Source organism: Caretta caretta, chromosome 1 (assembly GCF_965140235.1).
Source record: "Caretta caretta isolate rCarCar2 chromosome 1, rCarCar1.hap1, whole genome shotgun sequence".
Classification (NCBI taxonomy): Eukaryota; Metazoa; Chordata; order Testudines; family Cheloniidae; genus Caretta; species Caretta caretta.
In genome coordinates, this window is record NC_134206.1 from 43,169,576 (window position 1) to 43,187,232 (window position 17,657).

The 17,657-nt window shown below is 40.5% G+C and overlaps 2 protein-coding genes across 6 annotated transcripts in view; one reads left to right on the top strand and one right to left on the bottom strand.

The window, feature by feature from the left end:
• SACS (sacsin molecular chaperone) overlaps positions 1-17,657 on the bottom strand; it is a 264,410-nt gene that overhangs the window by 243,769 nt on the left and 2,984 nt on the right. The window lies entirely within an intron of this gene.
• Positions 14,752-17,657, top strand: part of TNFRSF19 (TNF receptor superfamily member 19) — a 123,999-nt gene continuing 121,093 nt past the window's right edge. Inside the window, exons 1-2 of one of the 5 annotated variants that reach the window (XM_048845811.2) lie at positions 14,752-14,943; positions 15,274-15,364. The gene's annotated coding sequence lies outside the window, so the exon portion shown is untranslated. The remainder of the gene's footprint in view (positions 14,944-15,273; positions 15,365-17,657) is intronic. The other 4 variants (XM_048845770.2, XM_048845769.2, XM_048845801.2 and 1 more) reach the window with 4 other exon arrangements.

Genomic DNA, 17,657 nt, shown 5'->3' on the forward strand with positions numbered 1-17,657 from the left:
TGAACAAAAGTGTTCTTGGTGCCTCCTCTCTGTTCTCTTAGCCATGGGTGGAAGAAATGCAAGAGACTGCCATACAATTTTTGTGTGCTCTAGGATAATTTCATTAATTGGTAGAGCTACTCTACCAGCTCCTGAAGCATGGAAGGTATTCACTAATTTATATGGATTGTCCTTCACCATTTTCACCTGGATACCCAGGGAACTAGCTACCATTTTTAACAGTTCCTGGTAGGTAATTGTTCGGATTTGGGGAAGATGACGACTCTGACACTGTTGCCTCATCAGAAGAGAACAATAATGTGTTCAGTGGTGGCTGTACAGGTTGATCACGTACAAGTGTTTGCACTGAATCTATGTGAGATGATTCAGGTCCTGTCTGTGCCACCTCTACTACCTGCCTGGTACCAAGGTTGGTACGGGATCACCACTGGGTATTTCTTGTTGCCTTAAAGAAGACAGATGGGTGAGGCATTGGAGAAGCTTGCAAAGCTAGAAACATGTCCCCTGGGTTTCAACATGGCCAATGATAAGATATTGGGTCCCACTTATAAGTGTCCTATGGCATTTTATCCCTAGACCGGCTCTTGTGAGAGTGTTAGTGCCAAGATCTGGATCTCTGTGAGAAGGTTAAAGGCAAATTTTGAGACCTCCTGTAATATGATGTATAAGAGCACACCTCCACTCCGAAGAATTGTAGAAGTAATCAGAAGGTTTGGGAGGTTGAGCACCAGCTGGTGTAGAAGGAATTGGTGACAGGAATCAATGAACAGAGGTCTTAGCTACTGGTGGAAGAATCGGAGGCTTACCTATAGATGGACCAAAAGCTGAGTTAAAGTTGTGCCGAAGTCTTGGTAGCAGCTGTAGGTACCAAGGGTTGCTGTGCAGAAGCCAATGTCAAATGAGCTGATGCCCAGGATGCAGATGGTACCAGCACTTACAACAAGGAAGATAGTGCTGAGACTGCTACATCTTGTAGAAGCAGAGTCCAGTACCAAAAGACAGAAGAGGTCTTTGGACACTGAGTACTCCTCTGGTGTTGTCAGCACCGAGAGCATCAGGTGGATAGCAGCACACAAGAGCAAAGTTGACACCAAAGAAGGCCCCAAAAATTCAATCAGCCTCAACGATACTGAAGATGATACCAGAGTCAATAACTCGCCATGTGTTGCTGAGGAATTCTGTGGTACTAGGGAGTGGGAAGCCAGAACTGGTGCTCTGACCTTGGTACCTGACTTGTCCTGGGGGCATCCATCAGAAAATGAGACCTGCTCAATGAAAAAGGCTTCTTAGGCTTAAAAGAATGCAAGGTATCTGACTTCTGCCTCTTTCACAGCACTGGAGACCGAGAATAATGCCTCCACTCAATCACTTCAAGGGGCAGGGAGGGGAGCTGAAACATCCAAAGGTGTCCTCTTTGAGTGGAGTCAGCACCACCGTGTACCAAGTGGGTGAGTTCCAACACGGGACAGAGCGACTTCTGTAGGTAGGTACCAGAGCATCATCTCCCTGGACTTCTTGGTTTTAATCTATGCTTGATAAAGATCTTGTAGGTGTTTGTCTCTGTCTGAGGGATTGGAGCAAATTTGTTTGTACCTTAGGGCTTGGCTGTAGACAATGGATCATGTGATGTGTCCTGGATGGAAGCTGGAGATACATCACATGATCCATTGTCTACAGCCAAGCCCTAAGATACAACCGAATTTGCTCCAATCCCTCAGACAGAGACAGACAAACACCTACAAGTTCTTTATCAAGCATTCTTAAAACTACAATACCCACCTGGGGAAGTGAGGAAACAGATTGACAGAGCCAGAAGAGTACCCAGAAATCACCTACTACAAGACAGGCCCAACAAGGAAAATAGCGGAACACCACTAGCCATCACATACAGCCCCCAGCTAAAATCTCTCCAGCACGTTATCAACAATCTACAACGTATCCTGGAAAACGATCCCTAACTCTCACATACCTTGGGAGGCAGGCCAGTCCTTGCTTACAGACAGCCCCCCAATCTGAAGCAAATACTCACCAGCAACTACACACCACACCACAGGATCACTAACCCAGGAACCTAACCTTACAACAAAGCCCGTTACCTACTCTGTCCACATATCTATTCAAGGGACACCATCATAGGACCTACTCACGTCAGCCACACTATCAGAGGCTCGTTCACCTGCACATCTACCAATGGGATATGTGTCAGCAATGCCCCTCTGCCATGTACATTGGCCAAATTGGACAGTCCCTACGTAAAAGAATAAATGGACACAAATTGGACATCAGGAATGGTAATATACAAAAGCCAGTAGGAGAACACTTCAATCTTCCTGGACATTCTATAACAGATTTAAAAGTAGGTATACTTGAACAAAAAAACTTCAGAAACAGACTTCAAAGAGAAACTGCAGAACTAAAATTCATTTGCAAATTTAACACCATTAATTTGGGCCTGAATAGGGACTGGGAGTGGCTGGCTCATTACAAAAGCAGTTTTGCCTCTCCTGGAATTGACACCTCCTCATCTATTGTTGGGAGTGGACTAAATCCACCCTGATTGAATTGACCCTGTCAACACTGGTTCTCCACTTGTGAGGTAACTCCCTTCTCTTCATGTGTCAGTATAATAATGCCTGCATCTGTAATTTTCACTCCATGCATCCGATGAAGTGGGTTCTAGTCCACGAAAGCTTATGCCCAAATAAATCTGTTTGTCTTTAAGGTGCCACTGGACTCCTTATTGTTTTTGTGGATATAGACTAAAACGGCTACCCCCTGATACTTTCTCATGCAGAAGTTCTGGAACCACTGCTGGTTATCACAGATCTTCATGACAATGTAGTCCCACCATCCTGTGCATGTGGATTCTGTGCCCCAGAACTGCCAGTCAGCATAAGGGGATTTCACAGTTATTAAACCCTCCATCAGCTGGCTCCACTCTGCCGCATCTGTTTCAAGCCTGCATAATCTCCTCACAGTCACCTTCTAAGGGTGACAACCTGCTGTCAAAATGGCTTCCACTGTGTCTCATGCCTTCAATCTTTCTCCAATCGCAGAAATGGGCTGCGCATTAACAGTGTCAAACACTGGAATAGTCCTGGATTCATGCTTTGACACTTGCTGGAGCGGAGATCAAAGACAGACGTAAGGAGCGTTAACAGCCAAAAGTGCTTTAATTCAACGTTGTTGGAGGGCTAAGAACTGTTCCACACAGGGGCCCAAGGATAGACATGTGCTCCCACAGTACACTGTGAAACAGTTCATAAAGTGGCGCTGCTTAGTCAGCGTTAAGAGCCATAAGATATGACCCCAGAAATCCTGGCGACTAACTTGAGTTACTGCAATGCTAATGTGGACATGGTTGTATGGGTATAACTCAAGTGTGGTTTACCAGTGTGGATGCCTGCAGCTGGGTTTGGCTAACCCAGATTCCCATACCCGGGTGCCCAGATTTGGGTAAACTCTGCAGTGAAGACACACCCAACAATCTGATGAAGAAACAAAGAATTCCTATACTAGGGCTCCCAGAAATAAAAGTAGCAATTGCCCTAGGAACTTACTTTAAGTTACAAAGGAACGATAAAATGGACATTACTTACTTGTAATTGGAGTTCTTCGAAATGGACTCTGCAAACTCACACTCCTGCTTGTGCCAGCTGCTGCAACTTAGAAGGTAGAACTTTCTCACTGCAGTACCGTTGGAGTGCTCAACCCCCTTATTCTTCCCCATCAGTGCTATTGAATGTTCTGAGGGTGAGGCTACAAAAGGGGGAGTGGCACCCTATACCACCTCTGTTCCTTCCAACACAGCAGCAGATCAATGTGAACCTCTTCGGATTCCTCAGATCCAGATCCTTCTTTCAGGAAGTTAGTGCCTTAGATAGCGCTTATATAGTACAGTGTAAACAGAATAGGAATAGTTAGTCTTAAGGACCTTCTTACTGTTTGTTACTTATTAGCTGTTACAACTCTGCCTACATTCTCCATGGTGGATCCAAAGGCAAAAAGGGGCATGTGAGTGCTCCAGCAGCACTGCTATGAGGAGGTTTCTCCATAAAGGCTGCACCAGCTGGCACAACCAGGAGGGGGCATATGGAGAGGACACTTGAAGAACCAAAAGTTCTCAGTACAAGGATTGTCCAGTAGAAGAGAATACAGGTAAACCAATCTCACGGAGAACCTCCATGCTGTCCTCCTGCAGTTACTGCTGTCCCCCAGCCAGTAGCAGAGTGCGTCTGTCCAGCTCTCAGGTTGCTTACAGGCCTTCGAACTTCCAGGCTGTCTGCTACCCAGCCAGCTCCCAGGCTGCTGGCTGTGACCTGCTGCTCCTGCTCCTGCACAGGCTTTGGCTCTCTCCTGAGGCAGTACCTCTGACCTAAGGTTGTACTCCTGTTTCCTGTAACCTAGATGTCACGTAGTTCTCTACTTGCTGGATGTTTACCTGAAGGTTCACACAGTGCCCCGCAATAAGCCAGCAGGTTCAGCGTGGTGTATTATTATTAGACACATTTATAAGGCCAGAAAATCACTTGAATCCAGCTAAATCTCACATATTTTAGAGAACTACCCATGTTTCCATTCTCACTAATGTCAAGTGCATTTTTAAATTACCTAAATAACACTGCAGTACATAGCATTGGACAGTAAGTCACATGTACTAAATAAGCAACATTCCCTATTCCAAGTAGCTTACCATCTAAAAACAAAACAAATACAACACAAGACAAACACAGAGTTATGTTACAGCATTAGATCATGAATGTTTCACAGAAAAGGTGGGTTTTTAGAGGGTGTTTTTTAAGGAAGTCAGCAAGGAGTTGACATATAGTAGGTGGGAGATAGCAATTGCGGCTTCACCACCTCTCTTAGTAGTCATTCCACTGCTCAGTTACTTTCATGATGAGGAACATTTACCTAATATCTAGGTTAAATGTTTTCTGCCCTTGCTTCTGGTCATCGCTTCTTGTCCTACCATCTTCTAGAACCGTGAATAATTCCCTTTCTTCATTTATATTGTTACTTTGAAGATATTAACAGACTTTGTGATCACATTCCTTAACTCACCTACATTTAACTTTCTTGTCGCACCTCACATGTTTATCCTTATCTCATTTTGTTGCTCTTTTATTTTGTTTTTTTGTTTTATGCAAAAGAAGACGACAGAATTTTATGGTGCGGTAAAGTAAAGTGGGGAAATAAAACAGGGAAAACTAATTAAAGATTTACAAATCATGGACTAGGAAGAACATGTCCAAACTATGTCCAGTAATCGAGACCAAAACCAGATGAGTAGCAACTGAAGAACAGCTATGTTGACAAACTGGCACTGAGTGTCTACTGAATCTGATACTTTTAAAAAAATCTGTAACGCGATCTATTGTTTCTCTGTCTTCTTATTATTTTAGGGAGACAAGGCAGGAAAGGTAATGTATTTTATTGCACCAAGTTCTGTTGTTGGAAGAGATGAGCTCGAAAGCTTGTCTCTTTCAACAAGAGAAGTTGGTCCAGTAAAAGATATTACCTCACCCACCTTGTCTCTCGAATATATGGGAACAACACAGCTACATCAACACTACAAACAATTCTTATTCTTTTGGCATTTTTATGTTTGCAGCTAATATGCAAGATATCCTGTAAACTGAAGAACGTTAGCTTTTACTACACCATACTGGGAAATTATAGCTCATTATATCATATTAAAGACAAGTGATTAAAAATAATCAAATCCATCAACTCCCTCAGGATAAAATTCAGTGAATAAATGAGACATTGAAACCAGAGCTCTAGAGAACTGGTTTAAAGACTTTTCCTAGTTATCCTTTCCTTAAGGTATCATCTCTATTCAGATTTGGCTACCTATTTGTTAAATAGATTTAATAGTATTTAGAATGGTGGCTGTTTGTAAAGAATTAGTCTTTTTTTTCCTAAGTGTTCCTGTCTTCCTTCCTTTATCCTCACAGAAGAATTTTATTTTTTACCAGACGTGAGGAAAAACTCATCCAAAAATGACACCAGTGCTGCTCCATGAGTCAATTGCATTATCTTCTCCTGGTGAAAAAAATGGTTGTTTGTGTTTAAACTGAATCTTCATAAACAACATGTGGATCAGGCCCTAATTCAACAATCTGTTCCTATTCAGCAAAGCACCTAAGCATGCACTTAAGTCCCATTGACTGCCATGCGCTTCAACTTCAGCACATGCTTAGGTGCTTTGCTGAACAGGGATGGATTTAAGCCTAAAATCATAGGGTTAGAAGGGACCGCAAGGGTCATCTAGTCCGGGGTTCTCAAACTGTGGGTCGGGACTCACTTTGGGTTACATACCCCCTGCCCAGGGCAGAAGCCCTTGGGCTTCAGCTTTGGACCCCTCCACCCCCTACGCAGGGCAGCAGGGCTTGGGCAGGCTTGGGTCCCTCTCCTGGGGTTGTGTAGTAATTTCTATTGTCAGAAGGGGGTCACAGTGCAATTAAACTTGAGAACCGATGATCTAGTCTAACCCCCTTAAATCCTTTACCAAACAGACCCTCAAGTTTTCTTCTACATCTTCCTCTTTATTATTTATAATGATACCAAGCTAAAGTCCATATTTCCAAAGGTGACTTGTAATTTTTGAATGCCTCAATTTTTGAGTGACCAATTTTAGACTCCTACGGCCTAATCTGCAGAAGTGTTGAGCATCTGCAGCTCTTACTGACTTCAAAGGGAGCTGCAAGTACTTAGCACAGCAATTTCTGAAATTGTGACTGGCTGCTTGTACTGTATGTACTTGGAGTACACAATTTAAAATACAGGGCACAATATTTTATGTCATTTGCTACAACTAAGTCAGAAGACCCAAAATAATGCCAACTTAAGTAATGATAGGCCTGAACCTTATCTGGTATGTACTGATATAACTCAGTTGAAGTCATATCATCAACTGAGGATCTGGATCATTGTATTTACAGCTTTAGGCCTTGCTTCAGCAAGGCATGTGCCTATTAATTTTAAGCATGTAGATAATCCATTGATTTCAATAGGATTACTCGCATACTTGAAGTTAGGCATAGGCTTAAGTACACCTTGCTGAACTGAGGTCTTAGATTGCATAGCAGATTTCATACAAATTGTATCCGAAAATATTTTCCATCTAGAAACAGAATGTTAAAAAATAATGGCAGAGAGAGAAATATTTTACCAAAGATTTGAAAAAAATGGAGAGCTGATAAGATGGAGCAATAAAAGAAGGCTGCTCTCTACAACAGAGGCTACAGGGGAGAAGGTTCTCATAACAACAGTGATGAAACTGAGTGATAAAGAGAGCCAGTGCTTGATAAAAGAGAACAGATTATAGGAGGGGAAAGGAGTAAATACAAGATCTATAAAACAGATTGTGATGGGTTTAAAAAAACTGGGGCAATTTTGAACTGGAAAGTGAAAATAACGGTAAACAAATAGACTTGTTTGAAGATGGAGATATGGTCATGTTTCTCAGGCTGTGTTTAAGGTCCCCCAAAAGTTAACCACAACTAGATAGCAAACATTGCTTTGTCGCCACTAATTGCTACATTTTTTCAGCTGAAAATCCTCTCTTCCGATTGTTTGCAATTGTTTTGCTACAGTAAATTGCCGAAACGAAATACTTATAAATACATGTTTTGATAATGACTAGGCAGATAGCCAGCTGTGACCACTAACACTATCACTGACCAGCTAATTGTACACATCCTACTGAGTTTGTCAACTGGTAGCCCCAACTCCACCTTGTCTGTTTGTCTCACTCACACATTGTTACATCATCTTTTAGACTGCACGCTCTTTGAAACACAGACTGACATTTATTATTTGTTTATATAATGCACAGCACAATCTGGCCTAGCCTGTTTGAGGCTTTTAGGTGATACCAGAAAATAAATATTAAATAATAACAATAACATGTTCCTGAGATAAAGGCACTCTAATGTAGAGATAAATTTATTTAAGTTAGACTGAGAAAAATAATCCTCTAAAAGCATCCTCCAAGAACACAAATTTCAAAAACTTGAGTCTATCCAGTTCTCCTGTTCTACCTACATTAATAACATTGTTGATCTACCTTCAATAGCCTTGGGGAAGACAGTTCATCAACACAACAGTACCAGTACCTCTAAAGAATGTTACATTATTAAAGTTTGCATGCTGGTGCAAAGAGCTTCAGAAACCCCAGCAGGTAGAAAGTTGCAATAGATTCTCTCAGTGAAGGAGCGTTAAAAACCCTTAAAAACATCTTAGCTTCTTACTTAATTAAGCTATAAGGCACGACCATGAGTGCATTCCTTTGCCATTGGTGAATACTTTGGATATCTTGTGAGAGCACAGCCAAAGGCTGTGTTGCCTTCAGACACTGAGAAGTGCACCAATGCTTCAGTAATGCTTATTAATATTAAAGTATAATTAAAAAGAGTGGTAAAAACATATTTTGGTAAATGCATAGCTTTTCTACATGATAGTTTTCACTTCTATAGTACCTTTCAGCTATGATCTCAATATACTATTACAAAGATTAATTATTCTCATAGTACCCAATGAGAGATTTTTTTTTTTAAACAAATGGAGAAATCCACAGTGGGACGTATCTTCAGATGGTGTAACTTGTCATTGCTCCATTGATTTCAATTCAGTTATGACAATTTATACAAGTTGAGGATCTGGCCCAGTGAGGTGAAATGACTTGCTCCATTGACACAGCAAGTGCCAGAGCCAGACATAAAACCAGAATTCCCGATTCCCAGTCCTCTGTTCTAACCACTAATTCACACATAGATATCATATAGGTCAGAAAAAAATACTAACAAAATAAAAATGAGACCTTTTATATGTAGAGACCTTTAAAATTGGCATTTTTATATTATCTATCAATAGGCATCTCTCTAGAACCATCATTATATCTAGGGCTAGACAACTAATCTTTATGTCCCTGAGCCAGCAAAGCACCTTCTTCACTTTAAGCGCGAGTACTGTCCTGGGGCTTGATTCTGCCCTTACTAAAGTCAAAGGCAAAACTCCTATTGATTTCAATGGTGCAGGACCAGACCCCAGCGAATAGTCCAACTAGCTTTAATAGGACTACTCATGTGTTTAAAGTTAAGCACATGCTTAAGATCTTCACTGGATCAAGGCCTATAATGGTTTGAGCAAATGGGAGTCAAAAAATCTACAATCTATTTCTGGCTCTGCCACTGGCTGGCTGTGTGAAAGTCATTTAACGTGTGTATATATCGGTTCTCCTTGCGCACAATGGGGATAGTAATGTTTACTGACTTTTGAAAAGTATTTTGAGATATTTAGAGGAAATGAATATAAAAATGCAAAGTATTCTTATTATTAGTTAATAACAGCCACTGATCTAGTTGTGAGGAATCAGCAGAATAGGGAGAGGGCGGGTTTCTCAGACTGCTGGACTCCACATAGAAAAAATACTCTGTAAGTGCAAAGTACAATTATTAATTATTAGCAGTAATTTAAGATTACAAACCTTAGTCTTCCAGTCTTTTTAAAGCTTATGAAACAGAGAACAAAGAACAAACCTTTTAATCTTTACTTTTATTTAAATCCAAGAGAACTAAAGGTGTTACCTTTTGCAAACAATCATTGTTTCCAAAAGAAAGCCCTTTGAAGTGAACAATGAGGGTTCATTCCACTCTCTATACCTCATCCTCCCACTTCATTTCAATGCTGGCAGTTCCAGTTTTGTTATGGAGACATGGAATGGAATTGTCATCAGCGGATGTTCCCGAAAGAAGAAATGTGTGTATGTAGGGAGAAGGGTATAAATGAAAGTTAAAATAGGAGTGAGCAATTTTGGTAATTGTATTTAAGGAAGAGTAGAAAGTGGAAACTAGAAAAAGATGCAGTGACTTCTAGTTTGCTTCCAGTTTTTCCAGTAATGTATTATTTGTGAGTTGGTTCATAGCTGTGACATCATACCTTGCAAATTTACATAATATTTTCCTTAGTATCTTGATTACTATACACAACACCAAAGAGCCCAACTGGCATGTTAAAATATTATTTTGGACCATTTACATCCAAACAACAGGACTTCACGTTTCTCTAACACCTTTTATAGGAAGAACTCAAAGTACTTTGTAAACGTTAATTAATGCTGTAATGAGCCTAACCACTCAGTATGCAATGGGTTATTTCCACTTCAATATTCAGCCAGTAGAGGGCTCCTAAATACTCAAGTACAGAAAAGAAGAACAGACTGAAGTCAGAGGGGACAGGTGCAGGAGAGATTTGGGGCTGTGTGAAAGCAGGAAACAGTAGCTGTCTGGGGAGAGAAGGCCAGGCAGCTCGTAGGCTGAGAATGTCAAGAGCTGTACAGACTTACTCTTTAACACCATATCAGGAGGACAAGTGCAGCCTATATGCAGGACGGAGGGGCAGGTCCTGATAAGGCTCTTACCTTATTACCCTGGTACTGGACTGCTCTAGGACTTGTGTTAGGAACTGCTGACTTATCTTTTGTTCTAAGCATTAAAACAATTGTATCTAAGGTACATGCACCTTTTATTTTTGGTAGCCCTGGTAAAGGAATCTTCATATGCTCAAAGTGTTTATCAGAACCCACCAAACACTAATGCCTGGCGTGCCTACGAACACTTGCATCTTAGCATGTGGTACAATTGCCAAAATCCAGGAAACTGGTACACCTGGACAACCTGCAGCAAAGCTAGATACAATACTAACAACAACCCTATAAGATGTTATATCTATTTTACAGGGGGTTACAGTGAAGCAGGGAGGGCTGAACTCATCTGTAGACCAAAGCTGTCCTTGGCTCAGGGACCAGGAGACCGTGAACTTCAGTTTGCCACTTTTATATTTCCACTGTACTGAAGCTTGCTAGGAACCAGTTCAACCCCCAGTGCAGATCCAGGCAGTATTTTGAACTGCATGCAGGTCACACCCTGAACGTCTGAGTACTAGACAACCCCGGTTCAGCAACTCTGACCCCAGCATCCTGTCTACAGCCCCACTTTGGCTTCTACCAGCCTTGGTTACAACTATCAATGACTATTAGCCAGGATGGGCAGGAATGGTCTCCCTATCCTCTGTTTGCCAGAAGCTGGGATTGAGTGACAAGGCATGGATCACTTGATGATAAACTGTCTGTTCATTCCCTTTGCGGCACCTGCCATTGGCCACTGCCAGAGGACAGGATACTGGGCTTGATGGACCTTTGGTCTGACCCAGTATGGCCGTTCTTATGTTATGTTCTTAACCAGCAAGGTGATCCCAACACACTCCCAGTCCTGAATTTCCCCAAAACCATGTGATCTGCAGTGTCTAGCCTTTTCCTGGACAGTTCAGAGAAAATGTCACAAAAAACATGACAGCTTATTAACTTGGTTCCTGGTTAAAATGATATAAATTTAACAACAAAATATACATGGGATTAAGTGAGTTCAAGTATAAGTAAACCCAAACAAAATACGGTAAAGTTGTTCCAGTTAACGTTGTTTCTTTGCTGATCAATTAGGGAACGTGCTCGTTTAAAGTTGCACAACGTTCCCTTATAACGTTGTTTGGCAGCCGCCTGCTTTGTCCACTGCTTGCAGAAAGAGCAGCCCATTGGAGCTAGCTAGTGGGGGCTTAGAACCGGGGGGACCAGCAGCCCCCCTATCAGCTCCCAGTTCCCCTTTGTTCCCTGTGTGGCAGACGCCCAGCAGGCTATCAATTGCCAGGCAGTTCTGCTGTCCCTCCCCCCACTGCCCTGAGCTGCTCCTGCCCTCTGACTTGGAGCTGCTCCTGGGAGCCTCCTGCTTGCTGTGTGGGAGTAGGAAAGAAGGCTGCAAATATCAAGGTGTCCCCCTCCCCCCTGCTCCTTTACCCCATCTCCATAGAGTAGAGTGGAGACACGACAGGGCTCAGAACGAAGGGAGCTTGCTGGCAGCAGCTGCTGTCTCAACTTGCTGATTTACTTAAAAGGGCAGTGTACTTAGAGTGGAGTCAGTGTACTTAAAAGGGCAATGCACATCTCTCGATCACACCCAGTGTGTGTCTCTGTCTTTTTCTGCCATGCTGTCTCCCCTCCTTCCATTCGTGCTGCCTGGTAGAGTGTGAGGCTACATTAACAACGTGTTAACCCTTGAGGGCTCAGCCGAGTGCTAATTCATCACTTAGCAGTAAGGCATTCCCTGGGAAATATTTTCCACCCTCTGACTCCACCACCTCAACCAAGCTTCACTATCATCATTGCTGTGTAAAGTATTAAATTGTTTAAAACTTATACTGTGTGTGTGTGTGTGTGTCTTTTGTCTGGTAAAAAAATTTCCCTGGAACCTAACCCCCCATATTTACATTAATTGTTATGGGGAAATTGGATTAGTTTAACACCGTTTGGCTTAAAGTAGCACTTTTCAGGAACATAACTACAACATTAAGAGAGGAGTTACTGTATGCTTCTAAAAGTCCAAAACTTATTTCAAGATGGTTTCTCACCAGTCATTCTTCTTCCCAGCCATGACTGATTTTCCCCCAGTCAGAATCTTCCACAGAAGTACAAGATGCTGGCTTCCCTTGTCATCTTAGGTGAAAGAGCTTGGCTAACCAGGTTTCTCATCTATACTCAGCTCCAGAGACTTCAAATCCCCCTCCCCTTGGTTCAAGGACCCATCTTTCTCAGCTTGCAAGACTCTTGTTTCTGCCCATGATTATACCTTCCAAAGTTTAATAACTTTGCTTCAAGGGGCAGGATGACTTCATGCTGTTCTTCCCTTCCTGTAGGCTTCCGTTGTTTTCAATTCCACCATGCTTAATTTACATAGGAGACAGGTAAATACCTACGACATTCCCTCCTGTATGGGCAAACTATAGAGCCTAATATCAATAAGTATTCATAATTCTTTATAGAGTGTTAATACATACATTTAAAAATGATATTAATCGACAGAAGCTGGGAATGGGAAATAGGGGATGGACCATTTGATGATTACCTGTTCTGTTCAATCCCTCTGGGGCACATGGCATTGGTCACTGTCAGAAAACAGAACACTGGGCTAGATGGACCTCTAGTCTGACCCAGTATGGCCGTTCTTATTCCAGCATATCATTAGCTTTCAGAAAAGACCATCCTCTAGATACACTTTTACAATACAGTAATATTGTATATAATCAGTTGATTCAGTGATTTATCATTTAAGGTTCAGCCACCCCCACCCCTCATCATATCTTTACAGACCAGTAAACCTTTGAAATTGATTATTTTAAAAGTAAAAGCCAGACCGAGGTTCTCTCTCCTGCTGGACTATGCTGTCTTCTCCCCCACTTATTAGTGTGAGGTTTGCCTCTACCTTTTGTTGGCTTGAAGGGTCTGTTTACTGCTTATATGTAAATTGAGGAAAACACACATCCTTTGTTTAGAACAGACCTGTTTAACAACTCCCTGATATACCTGGTTTACACAAACTTTAGGTGCAACTCCAGCGTGTACATAACACCACATTACATACATACATCACAAGAATATTCATGATCAGTGAGTTACTAGTTTTCACATGATACCTCACAAGGCATGTTCTGCATAAAGATTATTACAAAAGTGTGTATGGTGTGAACACAGGGGTGCTTAGTGTCACACTGACCTAAGCCCTGGTGCGGACACCCCTAGGTCAAGAGAAGACTTCTTCCATTGACCTAGGTACCACCTCTTGGGAGAGGTGGATTTACTACATTGATGGAAGAACCTCTTCTATGGCTAGATGAAAAGCAGTACTTGTGGCACCTTAGAGACTAACCAATTTATTTGAGCATAAGCTTTCGTGAGCTACAGCTCACTTCATCGGATGCATACTGTGGAAAATACAGAAGATGTTTGTTTTTATACACACAAATCATGAAAAAAATGGGTGTTTATCACTACAAAAGGTTTTCTCTCCCCCCACCCCACTCTCCTGCTGGTAATAGCTTATGTAAAGTGATCACTCTCCTTACAATGTGTGTAATAGGTGTCTACATTACAGCACTACAGAGGTTCTGCTGCATCACTGTAACATTTCTAGTGTACACATAGCCCTACTTTCACCTGGCTGTCAATGGTCCCTATGGACCATTCCAGTTACTAGAAATAGCAAGGGTACAGTAAAGCCCTGGTTACACCCCTCCCTCCCCCCAACAAGCCTCCCTGTGCTGAAGGTGTAAAGATGACTACTTTTATTGTATACCTGCCAGCAACTGCCCCTATATCCAGAGAATTTCTTGAGGGACACTTTACATAAAGGAGCCACAAGGCACAGTTGAATCAGGCCCTGAGTGATTAAATGATTTGCACAACACCACACAATAACTGGCAGTGAAGAAGAGAACCCAGGAATCAGTGCTGGTCTCATCACTACCAATCAAAGAAGTTAAATGGTAATTCACAATAGGATGGAAGTGCTTCTCAGCTTGGAGTTTCAGCTGTTAAAATTTAAGACATCTTTTCCATGAAGCTTTTCCATTACCAGTAATGTGTGTAGGCGGGTTTTGTTTTTGTTTTTGTAATTGCTTGGCAGCTGTAAATAAATCACTGTGTTCACAGCCAGGCCTTTGTGGGAAATTGTGGGTTTTTTCCAAGGGTAATGCTATTAAATCCCCTCATTTTAAAATTATCAGGAATCTTATCACACAAAATACTTCTAGCATTCCATTTCTCTTCTTGGGAGGAAACTTACAGATAAACTTTGAAATGAGCCTTGTGCTTCTCACAATGTGCCAACCTGGTTAGAAATCATGCAAACTTTTGTTGCTCTTTAGCTGTATTCCCCCACAGGCTGTATTATAGCTCTCTAACCAGTCCCACAGCATTGAATGATGTCATGGGATCTGCAGTTCAGTGAGATGAAAGGGATAAAGCGGAACCCGCTGGCACTGGAGAAAGCTTCCAACGCACAATTCACAACATAGCTTGGGAACTGAATCCAGCCACTCAACTCTAAGCATGTAAGTAAGAATCATGTACATTCTGCTATCACAAAAAAAGGGAGAGGGCAGGGGAGAACTAAAGTGATCCATTTTTAAACAAAAGAATTTGAGGATTGGAAGGCAGAATTTAAGAGTACAACTACCTGCTGAAAAGAGAGCTCTTTTTCCTCTCCAAAGCGCTGCCTTTGATGTATGGCAACTGATCACTGATCAGATTACAAGCATTTGGTCTCAGTGCTCCTCTGCCTTTGATCTGCATGGTTAATTTTATTTTCCTGGATTTGGAGTTTCGTCTGGGCTTGTGCTGACATACTTACTTTTTTTTTTTTTTTTTTTTTTTTTTAAAAGAGTAAGTTAAAAGCAGTTAATACAGAAGCTCTGGCAGTGTGGATTAAGTTGCAGAAAAGCTGGCTATTGGAAAAACTTCAGCATATAGCAGGTACTGCATTTAGTATTTCATTGCAATCTTTTATTGCAGGATTTTTCAAAACTGACAAAGCTAGTTTATATTAGAATGAAAAACTTTGCATATCTTGACTGAAATGTACACAGTTTAAAAGACACAGACCTATGTAGGAATGCAGTAAGCAGTTCATGCAGCATTTTTATTTGGAAAATGTATTATGCAAAGTTTTATTGAGGACAAGCTACCTAACAGATACAAAATCAAAGATCTAAACAAGACTAAATTAATTTCAACTAATATTCTTGGTGTATTTTATACTGTAGGGTTTATAGCCTTTGTCTTTAGCTTTGTCAATTTTTATTTATTTAATACAAAGGTTATGGGACTTAGAAGTGCATTACAGATTTTTTTTAATTAACGTAAGAACAGATTAATTATGTCTCATGCATACCATGTATACTTTATTCTCCCACCTCCTCCCAGGCCATTTGTTAGGTCTGTATACTACGCATTCTCCAAGCAATACTTTTAGTTGTAATAACTGTGGACTTGGGATACATTTTGAAACAGCAGGTATGTTTTAACTATAAATAATATGTTGATTTGTAAATGTCATGACACTTTTCAGTGCAAAGTTGTTCAATCTTAGCATTTAACATTAGTAAAACTATGTAGATTCCCCCACATACTTATTGATACAAATAACACTTCAATCTGATATTAGCTTCTATTAAGGCATTTTTAACAAAATATTAAAAAATCCTTAAGCACATCCAGAGTGAAATCCTGGCACTAATGAAATCAATGGGAGTTTTGCCACTGAGGTCAATGCAACCAGGATTTCATCCCTAATGTTTTCTATTCAGGCCTCCAAATTCATGCTTAAATTTAGTCAGTTACGGTGTGTTTTTAAAAAACAACCACTAATTCCTATAATATGTTTGAGGAATATCCACTCATGGTATTTAAGAATTATATAACATGCACTAGCATATTTAAGAGACAGAATTTTAGATGAGATCAGTCAAGTTTTCACATGCTCAGCACCGACAGTTGGAACCAGATTTTTAATAGGAGCTGAGCTCTCATTTATGAATCTAAGGAAGGGCCAGATTTTCAAAGGAGTTCAGCATCCAAGTGCTGAGCATTTTTGAAAATCTGACCCTAAATATCTATTTGAATACCTTAAACTTTAAATTATCTACCTTGAGTATAGCATTTTACTACAAAACTGCAGGTGACAAACAGAGCCGATACAAATCATGATATATCGAATATTCAGCAAAAAGGGTGCTAAAAAAGGACACTGACAATTTAGCAACCTATTAAACAAACAGAAAAATCTTTATACTTTACTAGAAATTTATATGCAGCTACAACAACTTGTAAAAATATTTTCCCCATCTTGGATAAATTTAGGTAAGAAAAGATAAAATTATCAGCACTTTTTAAAAATATGCAGGCAGACTTCATTAATCTGTATCAGTCTGCAAACTTCATTTCATTCCAAATTAAAAATCAACCAGCTATTCTAGACTATGTATATAAAGCACATTTAATTTTTTTCAAATACCCACAGATTCTAATAAGTCAGTCCTGGATCAACCAGGCCTGATTTCAACTAATTAACTTCCCACACCACCAATTAGATTCACATTCATTTTTAGAGAGACCATTATGTTATAAGAAAGGCAATTAGCACTGTATGAATAATACATTCTCAAGAAAAGTTATTATTAAAAGACATAGCTAGGATAAAAATTCAGTATGTTATTTAGAAAAAACAATTATTGTCTTAATGGATTATTTTTGGTGTGCTTAAAGATGTGTTCCCTGTTTTATTCTGCTGAGCAGACATGTTTTCTTGATCATCATTTTCTCCATTTCTTGTTATTTTATTGACTTGTACTACCTATTACTTTTGGAAGAAACCATTTCTAAATCTTCTATTTGCTGTCAAGTAGTAAGAAAAATGTAAAAAAAAAAAAACCTACTGTACTTCACTGGTTTTAGTTCACATCAGAAATCAAAATAGTTATTTCAGTGTATTATGAGCCAAACATAAATAAAATGTGATTGTAAGGGCCTGATCCTGCAAACACTTTCATAAGTGAGTAACTTACTGAAGTCAACAGGACTGTTTATGTGAATAATACTTACTCAACATAAGTAACCACTGAAGTATTCGGGCCCTAACATTGCCAAGAGATGCCAGCAATTTTAAGTAATCTTGCCCAATTGTTGAACATAGATACATTTCAAGCCATTTAAACTGGAAAAGGAGTACTTGCATATAGCAAAATGAGCACTAAAAAGTGAGAGTGCA